The 19,238-nt window shown below is 42.9% G+C and overlaps 1 long non-coding RNA gene across 2 annotated transcripts in view; it reads right to left on the bottom strand.

Moving 5' to 3' along the window:
* Window positions 1-13,095, bottom strand: part of LOC125161665 (uncharacterized) — a 141,404-nt gene extending 128,309 nt beyond the window's left edge. Inside the window, exons 1-2 of one of the 2 annotated variants that reach the window (XR_007150713.1) lie at window positions 12,711-13,095; window positions 7,513-7,737 (exon numbers count right to left, since the gene is read on the bottom strand). This is a non-coding gene — a long non-coding RNA (uncharacterized LOC125161665). Of the gene's footprint in view, window positions 1-7,512; window positions 7,738-8,580; window positions 8,681-12,710 lie in introns of those variants that run through there. The other variant, XR_007150714.1, reaches the window with a different exon arrangement.
* Window positions 13,096-19,238: the final 6,143 nt, after the last annotated feature.

The raw sequence follows: 19,238 nt of genomic DNA, 5'->3' as shown, positions 1-19,238 counted from the left end.
GAGATACCACCTCACACCAGTCAGAGTAGCTAAAATTAACAAACCAGCACACCTTTATAATTTACATTGCCTCTCCTGGGCCTTCAGGATGCATGGGCTCTCTGGATTTGAAGCCAGTTTTACTTGGGTCTATAAGGCCTGATTTATAGATGATGCATGTGTTTGTGCTTTTTGTTAAATTGAGTTTTTCATTTCCAACACATTTGGGCTTAAACTTCTGGCTTTTCATATTCCTGATCCTGACGATCCACCTTTAAGATCTGATTTCATGGGAAATGCCATCCAGGAATGTACAGAACATCTGTTGTGTGTAAGAGGAAGTTGCCATTTGGTAGACCTAGGAACAAGAGGCAGGGTTTCTAAGGCTGGGAGAGGCTCGCTCAGCAGCCCTCCAGTACTTGCCCACCCCATCCTTGCTTGGTTACTTTGTCTTTTGAAGAATGCAAAACAGCCAACTCCTCCTAAATGGTGTCATTCATAATTCTGCAGAAATCTTCCCTTACAATTCACAAACATGACATAGTTTTTGCAGTACTTTAATTTTTAAAAGTACCAGACATCAGGGTAGGAACTGGAAAGAGTATTGCATATGGATTTCAAAGAACTATGCTCCAGTCAGACCTTATTAAGAGCACATACATGACCTTGAGCAAGTCATGTGACCTCCCCATGCTTCATCCCATCCGAAAATGGGAACAGTAATACCCACCTTCTAAGATTGTGGTGAGGCACAAATGACTTTGCCCAAGCGTTGTACAAACACTAGCTATTATAATTTTACTCTAAGAATGTTAGTAGATGTCCCATAAATATCTTATTTCAAGACAACAATTATTTAGCGCTTATATGCAAACAGAATATGAGAGATTCTGGTAACACAAAAGCGATAGTAATACTAGTTCCTATTTATTGAACACATACTACATGCCAGACACTTTGCTAAAGTCTTCACAGAAAGTATCTGTAATCCTCAGGCAGGTAATATCATTCATCCATTTTTACTGAAGGTAAAAACCATGTTTAGCAAGTTTTAGTAACTTTGCCAAGGTCACAAGGCTCCTAAGTGGCAGAGCTGGAGTTCAAACACAAAATGTCAACTTTTGAGCCTTATTTCAAGAAGCTTCAAAACTATCATGAAAAGCAAAACCTATTCACAAATAAGACACGTTCATAAGTAAATAAATAAATAAAATTCACAAATTTAAAAGAAACAAAGAAATAGAAGATATATCATGGGTAATACCATTGATTACCCCCAACATGTGCTTTGTTTCCTGGCTCTGGGTCTTTGTGGTCACACCTCCCTTTGGGGCACATTTTTTCCCCTCCACTTGTCAAAATATGTATCCTTCATGGCACAAAATAACATGCTACTTTGTCCATGAAGTTTTCCCAAATTCTCAGTTCTCCCTCTCTCCCTCTGGCTCTTTGTTTATAAGTGGAGGAGGGAAAGGATGTCCTAGACAGAGGGAGATATGGGCAAAAAGGCCCGCATCCTAGGAGACAAAGCACATATCCAGGTAGTATATTTATACAGCTAGAACATAGGAAAAGTAAAGGTAGACATGGCCCAAAGTAGGGACTGATCATTGCCTCCTAGTATCCATTTGCAACTCTTCCTTTTGTTAAGAAAAACCCAATTTTATCCCAGAACATGGCTACCCAGCTAGAGGGTACAACTGCCAGCTTCTCTTGCAGCTAGGTACGGTCATGTGACTAGGTCTGAGCCAACAGTGCATGAACTGACATGACATGCTAAAATCCTGAGCTAACATCCTAAAGACCAAGCCCCCTACCTGAGACCTCTCTTGTTCCTCTTCTTTCCGGATGCAAATGGCAACAAGTAGAGCCTTGGACCCAGATATGGAATCCATAAGTGAAGGATGGAAAAACTGCCCACCACCTGGACACTCACGTCTAGACACATGACAAAGGAATAAACTTTTATCTTATTTATGTCACGGTATTCTGGCTTCTTGTGCGACCTCCAGAATCACAAATGTGTGCTGTCCACACCGGATTTGATACAAGACCCACCTTTATAGGGTCCTGACTCCATGATATATATTTGGAAAATAGTTCACAGGCAATAGGAAGCCTTTTTTTTTTTAACTTGAAACATCTGTATCCACAGAGTGACCTGGTGCCATGGTTTATCTTTCTTAAAGAGCATTAATGTATTAATGGTAAGCCTTTCTATCAACTACATTTCAAATTATGTTAGCTAGAGCTTGAGGTCAGGACAACATATTTGTCTAGATCTCACAGTAGAGGGCTGTACTGGCTTTATTGAAAGAGTTTTGCTTTCAAGAGTGCAGAAAGGGAAGAGGAAATACATAGAGACATGAGGAATGCGTGTGTCGGAGACAATTCTGCCAAAGAACTGTTTGCCCATAGTCTTCAGTCAAATTGCTAGTCCCAGTTATTCTGGAATAGGGTGACTCTCAGGAGGGCACAGTCTAAACCAGTGGTACCCAACTAACATCCACCATCTTATTTATGCAAAACACAGTAAGCAATTAGATTGAGACCTAGAGTAAGATCTCCTCTATGTGTTTCTTTAAAGAGATGGGTATTTCAGATAAATCAATTTTTTCAGTGTCTGACGCTTAATTTCTTAACTGTTTTATCATTGGCCAACAGCAATTAAATCCATGTTATGGTTCCCAAGATGATCATGAACAAAACCTTAAACACATGTACTAAATTGGTGGCAGTAATTATCAGAAGGTGAGTGCCTGAGTAATCCAGAACATGCTTGCTTATTCCTTTTTAGATTGTCATCATAAGAGAAATATAAAATGTAAGCATTTTCTAGAGAATCTGGGGCCAATCTATACCTCTCCTGTGTGAGAAATTCAGGTATAAGTAGCCAACATTTCGAGGCATGTGGTCTATTAACTAATCATTGGTCTTTCATAAATCTTACCTTATAAATATATGTTCAAGATATTATTCAGCATGTGTTGTACATTAAATATTTCTACCACACAGACTTATTCCTCATGGGCCTGTGGTGAGGGAGGAAAACTTTAAGTGAAAAGCAAAAATGTGTAATTCTCAAATTACACCTACAAGGAATCAGCAAAAAGTCAGGATACTATTACTTGAAAGTAAAACAGTGAACTGATTTACAGGACACTTGCATTCCTGGAAAACTCAATGTATTTTATTACCATGTAAAAAAGTATTTGTATTTCTGTGTAAAATGGAGTTCACATCTAGGTTCAAGCCATGGCCAGTGAGTTTTTTACACTAATGTGCCATGGGACATTCGAAAGTTGTGCAGGACGTGTAATAGTGTTTGTGATGGGCAGGAAGGTGCTATGCATGGCAGGGTGACCGCTTAACCGACTGCACCACCCAGGCGCCCCCGACTTGATCTATTGGTCAATTTATACAAAGAAAAAACTCATTTTACAGAAGGCAAAAGGGGAGGAGTCTATTCTGGGTTATGCAGACTGGTAGTGCCTCTTAATCATCAAAGCTCTCTGTTTTCTTATCATCTTGCTCAGATTTTTCATTTATATCCTCTACTCTATATTCAGCAGTATCTGTTTTCCTTCATGTTCTATCCAATATAGCCTTAATTTTAATCATAGGTTTTTTTGCTTTTTTAAAAATTTCTGGGTTCTGTGCTTTTTGGAGATGAGAGATGTTTGACAGCTTTCTCTATATCTTTTACTATAATTGGTCTATATAGATATTCTATCTTCTCTTGAACCTTATTTGGTCATTTATATTTTACATATTTACATTTCAGCAACCTTTGTTATTGCAATACAGCTCCCTGATCTTTTATATCTCTGCTTTGGGCTCTTGATTTGATTATTTTTGAAATTAATTCCAAAGGATTTTGTCATAGGTTTTTAAACAAACTTTATTTTTTTAGAGAAGTTTTAAGACCGTAGCAAAATCAAGTGGAGAGTACAGAGAGTTCCCACATGGCCCCCACCCCCCCAACATGCACAGCCTCCCCCACTATCAACATCCCACACTAGAAGTGGTATGTTTGTTACAATTGATGAACCTACATTGACACATCATTACCACCCAAAGACCATAGTTTACATTAGAGTTTACTCTTGGCATTGTACATTCTATGGGTTTTAACAAAGGAATGATGACGTGTCCACCATTATAATATATAGAATAGTTTTGTTGCCCTAAAAATCCCCTGTGCTCCACCAACTCATCCCTTCCACCCCATAGCCCCTGACAACAACTGATCTTTTTATTGTCTCCATTGTTTTGCCTTTTCCAGAAAGTCATATAGTTGGAATCATATTTCAGATCGGTTTCTTTTACCTAGTAATAATGTGCATTTAAGGTTCCTTGGTCTTTTCATGACTTGACAGTTCTTTCTTTACAATCACTGGGTAATATTCCATTGTGTGAATGTGCCATCGTTTATTTATCCATTCACCTACTGATGGCCATCTTGGTTGCTTCCAAGGTTTGGCAATTACGGATAAAGCTGCTGTAAACTTCTGTGTCCAGGTTTTGGTGTGGACATAAGTGTTCAATTCATTTGGGTAAATACCAAAGAGTAGGATTGCTAGATTGTATGGTGAGAGTATGTTTAGCGTTCTAAGAAACCAGCAAATTGTCTTCTAAAGTGGCTGTACCATTTTGTATTTCCACCAGCAACGAATGAGAGTTCCTGTTGCTCCACATCCTCTCCAACATTTGGTGTTGTCAGATTTTGGCAATTCCAAAGCGCAGTCATCATTTTTACCAGCGAGACTGCAACACTTTTTCTGGAGTGTGTACTTTGATATTTGTTTTTACTTTTCCTTTCCTTTTTTTTTTTTCTTGTAACATCTTTATATATTCCAAGATTCTGTGATGGTTCCTTTTTTGTTACTTTTTATAGAAACAGGTGATATTTTTCTGAATCAGCTTTTTGCTCTCTTACTCATGTTACTTCCCTGCCCTTAATCAACCACTTAGGCTGAAAATAGCAACATGGAAGGAAAGGGAAAAAATGAGTCCTCCCCTGTTCCTCTTCCTCTTATGCCCTCTTTACTCATCAGAAAGGCAAAGGTAGAGAGCGTGAGGACAATGTGCACATATCAAGAAGTAAAGTGAATGGGCACCTGGGTGGCTCAGTCGGTTAGGCCTAGGATTTCAGCTCAGTTCATGATCTCAAGGTTTGTGAGTTCGAGCCCCACATCAGCCTCTGTGCTCACAACCTGAAGCCTGCTTCAGATTCTGTGTTTCCCTCTCTCTACCCCTCCCCTGGCTCACACTATCTCTCTCTCTCTCTCAAAACATTTCAAAAAAATTTTTTTTAAAAGTTAAGTGCAAACAGCTGAGTTAGTTGTGTGTAGTGCTTCTGCTGTTCTGCTTAAAACAAAATAATATATGTGCATGCGCAAGCTACAAAACATGAATTGCATGATTTTGCCTATAATTTCAATGCTCTTATAGTTTATAATTTATAACTGCCATTACACAATATAAAGATGAATGGTAAAATTCACGCTAATAATATAAGTTTTAATTGGTCTTTACTTGGAGTAACATTAAATAGTAAATGAAAAACATCATGACTATTCGAGAGAACAAAGGAGAAAGGAAATGCTTTATATTTTTAAGACCTTGAAGAGTCCTTTTCCCCTGATTTTCGAACAAGGACCTTGCATTTTCATTTTGCCTTGGGCCCAAGAAATTATGTAGCCAGCCCTACCCAGGAGGTTCGAGCTGAAAAGACCTTAGAGATTATCCAGCTCACTCTCTTCATCAGACAAGGAAAATGAGGCCCAGAGAGGAAATTAAAAGGGAAGGGTGAGATTGGAGGAATTTTCTCCACCCCCAGACTTTGAGGAGTGAACTGGGGCTTCACTGAAACATGCTCAATCCCCAGGGACCCACACCTCTCTGGTCTGTCCCTGTCTAGGTTTTCTGGCACCCAATGCCTCCCACCATGATCCTGGCATTCCCAGAGCCAGACTTGTCTCCAGGGCTCGAAGACAGTGGAGTCAAACTCCCTCATTCTGTGTGTCTGCTGCCTATTCCGGCCACATTCCCAACGTCCTGGATTCCCCCTTAGGCATCACGAGCATACATTCAACAGCCAGACAAGACCCTCTACCACCATGTCCTGCCAGCCCTGGGCACTTGGGGACTTCCAGACGACATGTTTTCTATTCTTGGGAACACCTGGCTTCTAGTAAGTCCACAAAACCTTTTAAGTTTGGAAAATAAACTGTCAGAGATGGAGTTTAGGGGAGCACAGGGGGTCCTGATGCAGTGTCCTGAACCTTCCAGCCTTTGACCAATTTCTTCCCTCCTAAGAAGACATCACAGAGGGGAGAAGAGAGAGCTAGGAGAACAGAACCAGGAAAGATGGCATGTCTTTTCCTACAGCCCTGGTGGCATCCTTGCTGTGAGGCTTGGAAATGTTGACTTGGAAAGACTAGACAAAAGCAACTGACTGAATAACTCATAGAACAAGAGCCTTTTATCAGATGTCCTGTCCTCGGGTAGCCCAGCCAGCACCCCCGCTGTTCACGAGCGTGCGCACGCACACACATGCCTTATTTTTACTTCTTCAAGGAATAAGAAAATAGACGCTTTTTCTCAAATTACAGTGAGATAATTTTACCCTCCCCTATACCCTAGAGCCCAAGGCATTCCCAAACACAGTCGAGCCACGTCTGAAAGGACGCCATGTACCGTTTCATTCCTTTCGGTGCAAACATGAGCTTGAACTCCACCCTGCATTCCCTCCACCTACATCAAAACCCTAGAAGGATATTTTCTTCCAGTGATAGATTTCCTGGGACTTCTTCAGGTTGCCTGAAAAGTGTTTCTTTCTAATCAAAACATCTGGCCACCGGCCACCGCCAGCTGTGGAGCGCTGGAGCAGATTGGGACCCTGGGCCTGGCACCTGCAGCCGGGAGCCAACACTCCCTCTCCCCGCTCTCAGGCCCTCCGTGCCTTCTCAGGGAATGTTCTTCCCTCCCGCCATCAGCCGCAGGTTTCACAATGAAAGACCACAGCCTCTGCTTCAGTGCTGTGGGGTAGTTTCAGGGTCTACCTCCTCCCATCCGCCTTTCCCGGATCCCACCACCCCTTCAGACACCCACCACCCCTTCATGCCCAGCCCTTCCCACAGACCCTTTGTTTCCATCAGATTCCATCGACTCCTGGGCACTAAACTGCAGACTCCCATCACTTCCTGAGCTTTCTCCCCGGGACTCGGAGGTCAGTCCTCCTGCCTGGTTCTCCCACTGCCCTGCAGGAACCAGTTCCACGCAGCTGGGCCACTACACCTACCTCTCTGCTCTGAGGAATGTTCTGGAGGATCTGAGCAAAACCTGTATTGTAGCACATTATCTTTCTCTAGTGTTTGCTTCGCCCACTGCCTGGAACTCAGGAATAATGACTTACTTTTCTCTGCCTCCCCCAACATCCAAATGATTCGTGCGGGACTGGCACATAGGGCCTGGCGCCAGGGAGCGCTCCCCACCCCACTGCCAGCTCAGCGCTCTCTGTCAACATACCTGCGCAAAGACCCAAGAATACGTGTGCTGATAAATTTGATTTCAGTTCGATGCCTGTCTTCCAGCGTGTTCCCAGCGCCCCTCCTCCATCACTGCCAAGGCCACAGCGACGTTGTCACACCCTGGAGATCGAAAAAGCCACGTGGGCCGCTCTGCCCAGCCGCAGGGCTCCAGGGGCTGTTGGGGCACTTTGAACCAATGCCAGGATGATTTGTAATTGAAAGCCTGCGGAGAGAGTCACGAAGGAGTTCATTATTCTCCGCCCCCGCGTGCTTCTCCGGACCCTGGGCCTGGGCCCCAGCCCACCTCCCACCAGCCTCCGAGCACCTGCCACCGGGCCCCCCGGGCTCAGGGATCTACACCGCACCGCCCGACCCTCCTGACCACCCCTCCTGACCACCCCGGGGTGGAGCACGGTAGAGCAGAAAGGCCAGCTGAGGTGCAACCAGTCTGGACCGGTTCCCTCCTGGCTTATCTGGGGGGCGGTAAAGAGGCTGCAGGGTTGGGGAAGGGCTGGGGGCCGCTGGGAGAGTCCAGGGGGGAGCCTGGGCTGGGGGGGTGGGAGGGGTCCTGCTTCCCTCCCTCCTCCGCACTCGGCCTGAGCTCCCAGGCCTCGGACGCCCACACACAACTACCTTGGCTGCAGAGCCCTTTCTTCCAAAGACCCTTCCCAGAACCCCAGAAAGAAGAGCCCACGTGTCTGCCCTTCGCTTTCACTTCCAGGAGGCCAATGTGTTTGCATTTTACTTTCCTTCCTCTGCTGCCTTCCACTCCTGACCAGCAGAGGCACCTGGCACCTGGGGGCCCAGAGTCAGGGGGAGGCAGCCTGCACTTGCCCGTCATGCAGAAATGTTTACGGAAAGCCGTAGAAGACGGGCACATGGATGGCTGCGTTAGTCAGATTATTCCGTCCCGTGAGTGGTAGAAGCCCAGTACAAACAAGCTTAATTTTAAAAGGGCTTTATTGGAAGGATACTGGAGCATCCGGACACGTATCTCGGTTCCCCATGCTAGAATTGGGCCTCGATGCCATGAGGAGCCCTCCCTCTGTCTCTCCTCTCTATTTACCTCACATGCTTTCATTCTGTCCAGTGGACATGCGGCTTTTTCTGCCACCAAAGACAGGTTCTCTGGAAGCCTCGCTTCCGATCCCTCCCTCCAACCTCTTGGGTTAAAAGGCTGCCTCTCTGAGCTCTCCTCAAATCACTCCTAGGAGAGGCCTCTGATTGGCCCAAGCTCTGTCATGTGCCCATCCCTAGCCAATCACTGTGCCCCGAGGGAGGGACCCATGCCCCCTCCGTGGGCGGGCGAGAGCTGGGAGTGCTGGGATTGACAGCCGGTCGGAACCACGGGAAGGGGGCGCTGGAGGAAGTTCCCCCTAAGAAAGAGGAGCTCCTGTTAGGTTGAGGACGTTGAATGGAACACGTTTTTAACATTTTGACAAAGGCTTTCTTGGAAACAGTGCCTTACCCAAAAGAAATGGTCCGAGGGAGTTCATCCGCAAGCATTAGAGACTGGGGCAAGGAGAGCCTTGCAGAGCCCCTCCGACCACCCACAGAGGGAGCCATCTACACTTCGTCCCTACACAGCCGGAGCTAAACCCCACCATTAGCTGGGAGCATGTGTGTTGCTTTTCCTTTTAAACTTAATTCAACTTGAAAGGGCTCTTCATCTTATCTTGTGCAAGTGAGCAAGGGAGAGTGTGTTGGTTCAGTGGTGCAATAAATAACCTCTCATTATGAGAAATGTGATGCCTCAGTCCACTAAGCCATTTGGTAACCATAATATGACATTACAGAAGCTTTCCTTGTGAGCCCAGAGATATCTGAGCCACTTCCCTTTTCAAACAACTTCAGCTAATGGCTTTCCAATGCTATTAGTGGAATGAATCCAAGCTATCTTTGATTTGTGGCCACTTGATTGGGTCCTGAAAGCGGAGGCTCAGCTTTGTGAGGAGGAATAATTGCCTGGGAACACTGCAGAAAGATACAATTCCTGTGGAGTCGGAGGGACCACAAATTTAGAGAAACTTAACTCCTCCGGGAAGATGAAAACATTTGTAAGGGTTTCTCACTCCCATGCAGGCCCCTTACTCACCCTGACAGCTCACTTCAGCCCTGTCTGCCTCGCCAATTTTCCTGACTCTGGGAATGTTGTCTTAGAAAGGAGGGGGTCTTCTTGGATCCTACGACACCAAGCCAGGAGCCATATAGAAAATGATCCAGCTGCACAGCCTGGCTTTCAGGCAAAATGTCAGCGCTGGGAGTGCACCTAAGCCTCTGCCTGTGAATTTCAAACCGACTCCAGCCATTGCAAGGCAGTTCCAGTGGGAGGGCGGCAGTGTGCATGACTGCAAAGTAGACCTCTTACTAATAGGAAGAGAGACGCCATCTTGTATAGCAAAGTTGCCAGACCACCTGTATGCTTCTGGGCTAACCTGCAGGCCCGTTTCAGGAGTCTTGGAACCCTGTGATCTAAAAGGAAAGGACAGTAAGGCGCAACACTGTGCTAAGCACTCACAGGTTGAAAGAAGGAACACCAATAGGACAGCATGTGTTTTGACATTGGAAACCCAGCCTCATTTGCAGAACCATGACAACCAAAGGTTATCTCGAGCTTGGAAGGGACTTTTTCTTTTGAATAAACTTTTGACTTTGGAATAATTTTAGATTTACAGAAAAGTTACAAATGTAGCACAGAGAGTTGCCATATACCTTTCACCCACTTTTCAAAAATGTTACCATTTTTCATTATGCTGCATTTGTCAAAATTAAGAAATTAACATACCATCAACTAAACTCCAGACATTATTCAGATTTTCATCAATTTTTCCACTAACATTCCAGGATCTTAGACTGCATCTGGTCATCATGTGTCCCTAGTCTGCCCTGATCTGTGACACTTGTTCAGTCTGCTTTTCCTTGTTTATCATGACCGTGACAATGTTGACGAGTGCTGGTCACATGTTTCATAGAATTCCCTCCATTGGGATTGTCTGATACTGTCTCACGAATAGATTAAGGTTATGGTTTTTGAGAAAGAATACCCGAATGTGAGTGCCTGGGAGGGATTTTTTAAAGAACAAGTAACTCAGAAGTTATAACCCACCTGCTGTCAAACCAAATCATATTTTGTTTGTTCTAGCTGTATTTTTAAGAGATTGTGTGCCAGTTTTGGCCTAAAATTTTTCAATTCAGATTTCTAGCTTCTCTTTAAAAAATAGGAAGAGCTGATGATGCTTCCCCAGCAGTCAGAGATGGGTGCAGAGAAGCAGAGCTCCTCCTGCTTGGCATGTGTTCTCGTTGGACCCCACCAGTCCCATGGCCTCCCCAGCTCTAAGGCCCAGTATCAGCTGCCATTGGTTATCATATCCACGGTGTTGATCTTCTTAAAGTAAAGAAGTGCTTTCTATATCTCCATCACAGATGTGACAGATGGCTCCACACTTCAAGAGAAAGAAAGCCAAAGCAAGAAACGTGGTAAGGTGAATCTCAAGGAAACTGCATTTTTCCTAATAATGGGAAAGGGCATGAATGCACATTCTGAAAAATGCATGTGACTTTTTGTGACTCTTGTCCACACGACATAGACCTCACCACTTATTTGGCAGCAGAAAGGAGGGATGTGGGTCAAGAAGGAAGCCAAATATAAGAAAAGTGGATGGGTCACAGGAGGGATGTTGAAACCTCCACCTGTCCTAACTTCCTCCCAAGATCCTCCCAGACCAAATTCATGTCACCACCACCATTCATGCTAATCATCTACCTAGAACAGCTATCTCTAGTAGGGTCTGCACATCCAGGCCTAGCTTGGGTAGAGATTTCCAATACTGCCAAGCCCACCCCAGAAGAAGACCTATGAGCAAAGAGAGTGTCTTCCATGTCTTTTGTATCCTTCCTAATGTATGACTTGTTAGAGGCACAGTGAAGGTCGGCCTGATTTCTCCACTGCCCACCCCTGCCGTCTGTGAGTCAGACATCCCTTGCCAGAGCAAGCCTGGATTGGTGGGGGCGGGTTGGGGGGGGTGGTGGAAATTCGGGCGAAAAGAGTGAGCACTGAACCGGGAGTCAGAAGATCTGGATCTAGCCTGGATTGCAGTGCTATGTGGTGTCAGGCAAATCACTCAACCCCTCTGAGTCCTAGTTATCTCAACTGTCAAATCAGGTGACATTCTTACCTACCTTGCCAACCTCTGGATTTCTGTGATGTGTAAAGATGATCAAGCTACAAAATAATCTTTCTGACTTGTACCCTTCACTTCCATGCACAATTTATGTACTTCTTTACTGTCCCTCGCAACCCAACTTTCTCCATCAGTGCCCTTCTATCACATTCTCTGCTTATTTGTTTATCCTGCAACCCCACTCCTAATAGAACTGCCTGGAGGACAACATACTCATATTGGAACATGGAACCTAGTACTGTGGTACCTACTCCTGTTCTTGGTACAGGCCATGTCATCAAATGTTGAATGAATACATTAAACAAGCAAACAAGAAAATTAACATGGTGTATGTAAAAGCACTTTGTAAACTACTGGGCCTTATTTCATTGTGAAGGGCTAGGGATGCTATCAAGCTAGTTCCTGGGTAGCTGACCTGATCTACCAAGCCCCCTTCTCAGAAACCTCTTCTGGCCCACAGCCGATTATTACCCAACCATGCCTTTTGTTCAAAATTGATTGGACCAAGCTATTGGCTGACGGATCTGTCAGTCTATTGGCTGATAAGCTGCCAATCAGGCTCTTGCAGTCTTTGGGCTGTCACAGAGATTTTAAAAATCATGAAATGAAAGTAGGTGATTGAACAGAAGTGTTATGTAGAGCCATGACTGGGCAGCCATATTGGTCCAAGAAGCCACCAGAGACAGGAGATGGAGAAATAGAGGTGAGAAAGATTATCTGAAGCTTACAACTAGAGAAGGAAATCTCTGTTCCCAATATTCCAGTTGTGTTTTCAGGCCGGCTGCACTTTTTGTCTTGTGCTTGGATGTCCAAGAGATTTTCCTTTGACATTGTATAATAAATCCCTCTGTTTAAGCAAGGAGTGGGATGGAGGTTGGAATATCTGTTCCTTTTACCCAAATAATCTTTATTTAGACACTGAGCAAACAAGACATAGTCTCTTATTAACAGATACAAACTTACCTACAGAGAGAAAGAAAAAGACACCCATGAGGGCTAAGACATGAGCACTTACCTGAATCAGGGATAGGTCAGAGGGCTTTCCTGGGGCCCAGGACAGACCCTGAATCCCAAAGTTGATGATAGGAGTGGTACTTCCCTGAGAAGCCTCAGAGATACCGCTCCCTGATGAACAGAGGAAGCTGAGCCATAAGCTAGCCAAAAAAAAATATTCTAAAGAATTAAGCTTCAGCCTGGCATGTCATTGCTGGAGTTGAACGCCAACAGTTAGTGGCCAGATCAGGAAGCCTCGCGGGATCCTCTGTAGAGATTGACTGGTTCTAAGGGCTGAGAATTCACCAAATCAGGAGATGGCTAAGCTCATAATAGGGAAAAGTGCAAACAAATCGTATGAGCAAAGCGACAAAACCAGGAGGAGACATAGCGAACTTGGGCCTGGCCAGTGAATCCTCGTAGGAAAAGATTCCTCATCCAGGAACTGTAAGTAACTCAGATGGTGTTTGTCATAAGATTATGAAACACTGTGGAACTTTTGTTTCCTGTGATTTGTCTGCCTCAGAAGAGCTAATGTTTATTAATTTTCTTTTGTAAGAGGCAGAATCATCAATTTGGTTTGCCAGTATTAAAAATTCTCAGGTTTCCAGAGAAAGCTCGAACCAAAAGAATTGAAATTGGGGTCTCTATATTGGTTTTGCTGTTATTCACAGAGTAGTGTAATGACACTCTTCACAAACATCCAAAATCTGATGCCTTTCAAATAGTCAGAAGTTGAAAATGAAAGAAGGAAATGAGCATTTACTGAGCACTGAGCTAGGCCCCTTTACAAGACAGAAGAAAATTTGGGGCTCCTGGGTGGCTCATTTGGCTAAGGGTCTGACTTCAGGTCCTAATCTTGCAGTTCACGGGTTTGAACCCCGCGTCGGGCTCTGTGCTGACAGCTCAGAGCCTGGAGCCTGCTTCAGATTCTGTGTCTTCCTCTCTCTCTGCCCCACCCCTGCTCATGCTCTGTCTCTCTCTCTCAAAAATACATAAACATTAAAAAAAAATTTTTTTAAGACAGAGGAAAATTTAATCCTTGCATGACCTCTTAAAGTTATTATACCCATTTCACTGAGGAGAAAACTGAGATTTAAGGAAACTAAATAGCTTGTCTAAAGTCCCACCTATAGTATGGATCCCAACTGAGATTCTGACCCTTGTCTGTCTGTCTCAACTTCCCGATCTTTCCGTGGTACAGACTGCCTCTCTGAGATTGGCCTCCCCAGGGCCTTAGTAATCTAAACGTCTGTGAAGAGAAATACTTTGGCTGGTCATTGAGTCCTCGCTCCTGATCTAGTTTTCATGACAGTCTTGGGCCAAGAATATAGGAACACACTGAAACTCCAAACTTTTATTAATATTGCCTTTTTTCTAATGTCATTTTAAGATTTGTATCATAAATCTATCTGGAACTTATTTTTCAGTAAGGTGTGAATGAGAAGTATAGATTCTTTTGTCTTAATGGACACCCATGTACACGTGGTACAACTGATTTTTTTGTTAATCTTCTTTCTCCCACTGAATTGAAAGTCCTGTCTAGAATTCATTATGTTTCCATATTCACTGGGTCTGCTCCTGACTCTCTTCTTTCCATTGATCTATTTCAGCACTATTTCCTGGCTGTCTAAATGTTGTAACTTTGTTTTAAGTTATACTACCTGTTAAAGCAAGCCATCCTTCTCAGTTCCTCTCAGACATTTACTCTTGCACAGGAACATTAATATCTTTTTGTGTAACTCCCTCCACCTACTCAAAATAATGATTTTTATTCCATTAAATTTTGAATTAAACTTGCATATTAATATAGATTATTAATAAAGATTTACTTTTTTTAAGTTTATTTATTTATTTTGAGAGAGAGAGAAAGAGAACACAAGCCGGTGAGGGGCAGAGAGAAGGCAAGACAGAATCTCAAGCAGGCTTTGCGCCATCAGCACAGAGCCCGATGTAGGTTCAAACCTACGAACCGTGAGATCATGACCTGAGCCAGGATCAGGAGTCAGATGCTCAACCGACTGAACCACCCAAGTGCCTAGAGGATTGATATTTAAATTGCAAATTAAATCTTATGTTGGTATGTATCTCCATTTCTAAATCCTGCCTTATGTCCCTGGACATGATTTTATAGTTTTTTGTTTGTTTGTTTGTTTGTTTAATGTATGTCTTTTACCCATTGTATCAGATTCATTCCTAAGTATTTTGTAGTTTTTATTTCTAACTGGATATGCTTATTTAGAGACAAGCTACTGACCTTTCTATATGTTTATCACATCCAGCCACCTTACCAAATTCTCCTTTTCATTCTAGTAGGTTTTTAATGTCACTAAATTCTGAATATATATTTATATTTCTGCAAAAAAGAGAAATAATGTATTTGGCTTTCCTCCAATATGTTACATATTTGACTGCTATATTACATTAGTTAAAACTTCCAAAATACACTTAGTAATGGTAAAAGCTTTCAGTGCTATTTGTTCCTGATTTTATTTTATTTTTTTTGTTGTTCCTGATTTTAAAATAGCTTTACTATTTCATAGTTTGATATAGTCATTATCATGTTAAAAATGTCTTATCCCACCATTATTTTACATGGGGTTTCTTATTAATAATTGTTGCTAGATTTTATCAAATGCCTTTCACCAACTATAGTTATAGAAGATTTTTTCCCTTTTCATCTAAATAGGAAATTATTTTGATAAATTTCCAAATTTTCAACTATCTTTACATACCTGAAATAAACTTGACTTAATTTCCTTTCATTCTTTTTATAAGTTGCTACTGAATTTCGCTTACTATTTTTTTTTTAGTATTTTAGCCTTTACATTCATACGTGAATTTGTCTAGTTTTCTTTTTTCTACCTTTATCAAGTTTTAATATTAATATTATTGTGGGAACTATTTCTACCTTTTTTCATTGCCTAGGATAGTTTAAAAATAACCCACCACTGTTTCAATAGATGCTGACACAAAACTCCTGGATCAGATGTAAAAGACAGGATTTTGTCTGTTTGTTTTAAATATTTATTTATTAATTCATTTATTTATTTACAGGCACCTGGGTGGCTCAGTCAGTTAAGCTTCCAACTTCAGCTCAGGTCATGATCTCACAGTTAATGAGTTCAAGCCCTGTGTCGGGCTCTGTGCTCATAGCTCAGAGCCTGGAGCTTGTTTCAGATTCTGTGTCTCCTGCTCCCTTCCCCTTCCCTGCTCACAAACTACCTCTCGGTCTCTCTGTCTGTCTCTCTCTCTCTCTCAAAAATAAACATTAAAATAATAATAATAAATATTTATTTACTTACTTATTTATTTATTTTGATAGAGAGAGGGTTGGGGAGAGGGGGACAGGGACAGAGACAGAATCCCAAGCAGGCTCCACACTGTTCACACAGGACCCAACACAGGGCTTGATCTCACGAACCGTGAGATCATGACCTGAGCTGAGACCATGTCGGGCACTTAACTGACTGAGCCACCCAGGTGCCCCAAGACAGTATTTTTTTAAGTTTATTTATTTTGAGAGAGAAAGAGGGAGAGAGAGCATGCAGCATGAGTGGGAGAGGAGCAGAGAGAGAGAGAGAGAGAAAGAGGAAGAGAGAGAATCCCAAGTGGGCTCCATGCTGTCAGCACACGGAGCCTGACCCAGGGCTCAATCTCACAAACTGTGAGATCATAACCTGAGCTGATATCAAGAGTTGGATGCTTAACCAAATGAGCCACCCAGGTGACCCAAAACACAGTTTATTATTCGCAGCACTAGCAGCAGCGAGAGACCAGCATGTGTGTGCCAATCTCTGAAGCCCTGATTCCCACAGGCAGCGTGAAGAGGACCAGATGTTCAGTGGTTGGATTACAGGAGCGGAATCCTGAGTTTAAGGAACCTGATTGTTTTATAACGGGCATTAAGCATACCTGCTCTTTGCTCCAGAACGCGACACACTATCTTCCAAGGTTGGAAGAAACTTGCCCTTTACTCTGAAGGACATCATTATATCTTTCATAGCTGCTCACAGTACAAACCTCTATACAAGATAGTCCAGAATAAGGAGCGGCCAGTAGTCCACTGGCAGATGTTTAAAAAGGTAAGAGACCCATGGAAAGTTATTTCCCAATGGTGGATAGCTGAGGCAAAAAAGGACAAAACATTGGTGCTTGTTAATTCTTAGTCAGTGGGCATATGCATGTCATTATATTATTTCCTGTATTTTTCCATATTTCTATAAACATCTGCCCCAACACCACCCCCCCCCCCAAAAAAAAGAAGCAAGAACTGTCTAGTAGTGGAATAGCTGCCTCAAGATATGGTGAATGTTCCAAAAAATATGAGTGACTTCCCTTAGGAACACTGTGGAATCCTAAATTAGTTGGGTGCTTCAGAGTAGGGCCCTTCTAATTCAAAGAATGTAGAATATTAGATGGCTAGATTGGAAGGCATTTCAGAGTCTATGTAGCTACTCCTATTTATTTCCTCTGCATTTCCCATCATATTCATAGGTGGACCAGGGACAGATGATTAGAAATCCCACACCCACACCCACACCCACACACACCTACAAATACATTTTAAAAAGAACTCATGGCTGGGATTATCCATGTTTCTTAATCTCTTTAGTGTTTCCTTAATGAAGTCAGTGGGAAGACTATTATGTATGCCCCTAAAGTATTGGCATATGAAAAATGACATGGGCACACGAAAGTCAATGACAAGCAAGATAAACACGACCCTGTTCCACAGAACTTCCTGTCTAGTGGGGAAGATAAATAATTCCACAGAATATTAGATGTGACTCACTCTCACATTCACTAGAAATTGACTTACCCCCCCTCCCCTTCTACTCCCCCACTACCTCTCTAGGGAGCCATAGCCAGGGAGAGTTGGTGCGATTTTCTTGTGTTTGTCCCATAGGGAGTAGCAGAACAGGAGGACAGGAAAAAAAGGTGTCTGCTCAGGTGATTCTGCTCTCTCTGACTCAGATTTTCCTTTTCAAAGGAAACTCTATCTTCATACCTCAAATGAGTATCTATCTTAAGACCTCAGATAAATACCGATTGCCTAAAAGCACCCAGCAAATCTAGCATAGCACTAAAAAGTCCAAAATTAGAATATTCTCTTGAGGTCTTTGCCCCCAGTTTAACACCCCACATCCGTGATTCTTTCTTTGTCCCTGCCCCTCTGATATCACTCTTGAGGTCACAATAGTATGTAAAACACACAGGCACACACACTCATACGCACTCACATACACACACGTTTGCTTTCTCTGCATTTCTAAAATTTCCTCTTATTCACTGTCAAAATCTGAGGATGGAGAGCTACTGTTGCTGAAATAAGAACAAGATTAGCTAATTGGGAATCACGGTTTCTTTACCCTTTCTCTACAATAAAAATAAAAATGCAGCTACAGTTCAATCTGAGCAAACACCTAAATGAAAATTCAGCTCCACAGAAAACATTAAATTAATATTAAACCCATTGAATAGTCTTTATTTTTGAAAGCATCCAGAGTAGAATTCCTTCCCTTAGCAAGCTTCTCTCACGACTATTCCAGAAAAATACTGATTCTGAAAGATGGAATGTTTCGCCTTTTCCCAAATTTCGTACCAGAGGTACCCAAAGTCAGAGGAGCAATGAGCAAAATGCAAAACCAGACTCTAGTTTCCTTCAAAAACTGAAGTCACAATTCTAATCTACAGCTGAAATGCTAGGGCGCCACAACCGATTGTGAAAGGCGGCCTTCATCTGCCCCCTGCTGTACTCTACATAAATGACAGGACTTCCTAACAGCAGCAGGAGATGGGGCCAAATTTGGGGGGTGCTTGCGGAATATAAAGGCTGTGGCAAAAGGGGCTGTGCCTGTGGTTCAGCACTGTGCTCCCAGCATGTAGCAGAGGTGGAATACACCAGGCACTCAATAGATACGTGCCAAACGAGCAAACATACAGGTAAGAAAGATGGGCTTACAGCCTCTGCATAGGCATAATACCAAGAGCATATTGGCCCAAGGAAAAAACTAGTGCAGATGTTTTGTGACTCTACCTTCACAAATGTTTGAAATAAATTGGTAGCAATCAACATGGCTGGTGTTCTCTCTCTAATAATTCCATTGGGCTGATCAAAATAATAAAACTGGAATATTCAGGCTTCAGGATAAAAGTAGATTTTCTAAATGTTACTGCCAAGAAATAAATCTTTGAGAGCTTAGGAACTAAAAGCCGTGAGATTAAAAAAAGAACGAAAGAGATTCTGTGTCTCCCTCTCTCTCTGCCCCTCCCCCGTTCATGCTCTGTCTCTCTCTGTCCCAAAAATAAATAAACGTTGAAAAAAAAAAAAAGAACGAAAGAAAAGAACACATATGATTTTCTCCAAGATGGCAGAACAAGTTGAGATCATAAAGTTCTTTGTGTTATCTTTCATCCTTTTCTCCAGGGACCCCTGTTTCTACCCGCCTTCCAATGATTATCCATATGTCTCTCAAGGATTAGTGAAGGCAAGGATGAGACAGAGAGGCATCATCTTTAGTTGGAGGTGGATTTATTGAATATGAAA

The sequence above is a fragment of the Prionailurus viverrinus genome, chromosome A3 (genome assembly GCF_022837055.1).
Source record: "Prionailurus viverrinus isolate Anna chromosome A3, UM_Priviv_1.0, whole genome shotgun sequence".
Taxonomy (NCBI): Eukaryota; Metazoa; Chordata; class Mammalia; order Carnivora; family Felidae; genus Prionailurus; species Prionailurus viverrinus.
The sequence above is the reverse complement of the archived record's forward strand: the minus strand, read 5'-3'. Positions and strand labels throughout refer to the sequence as shown.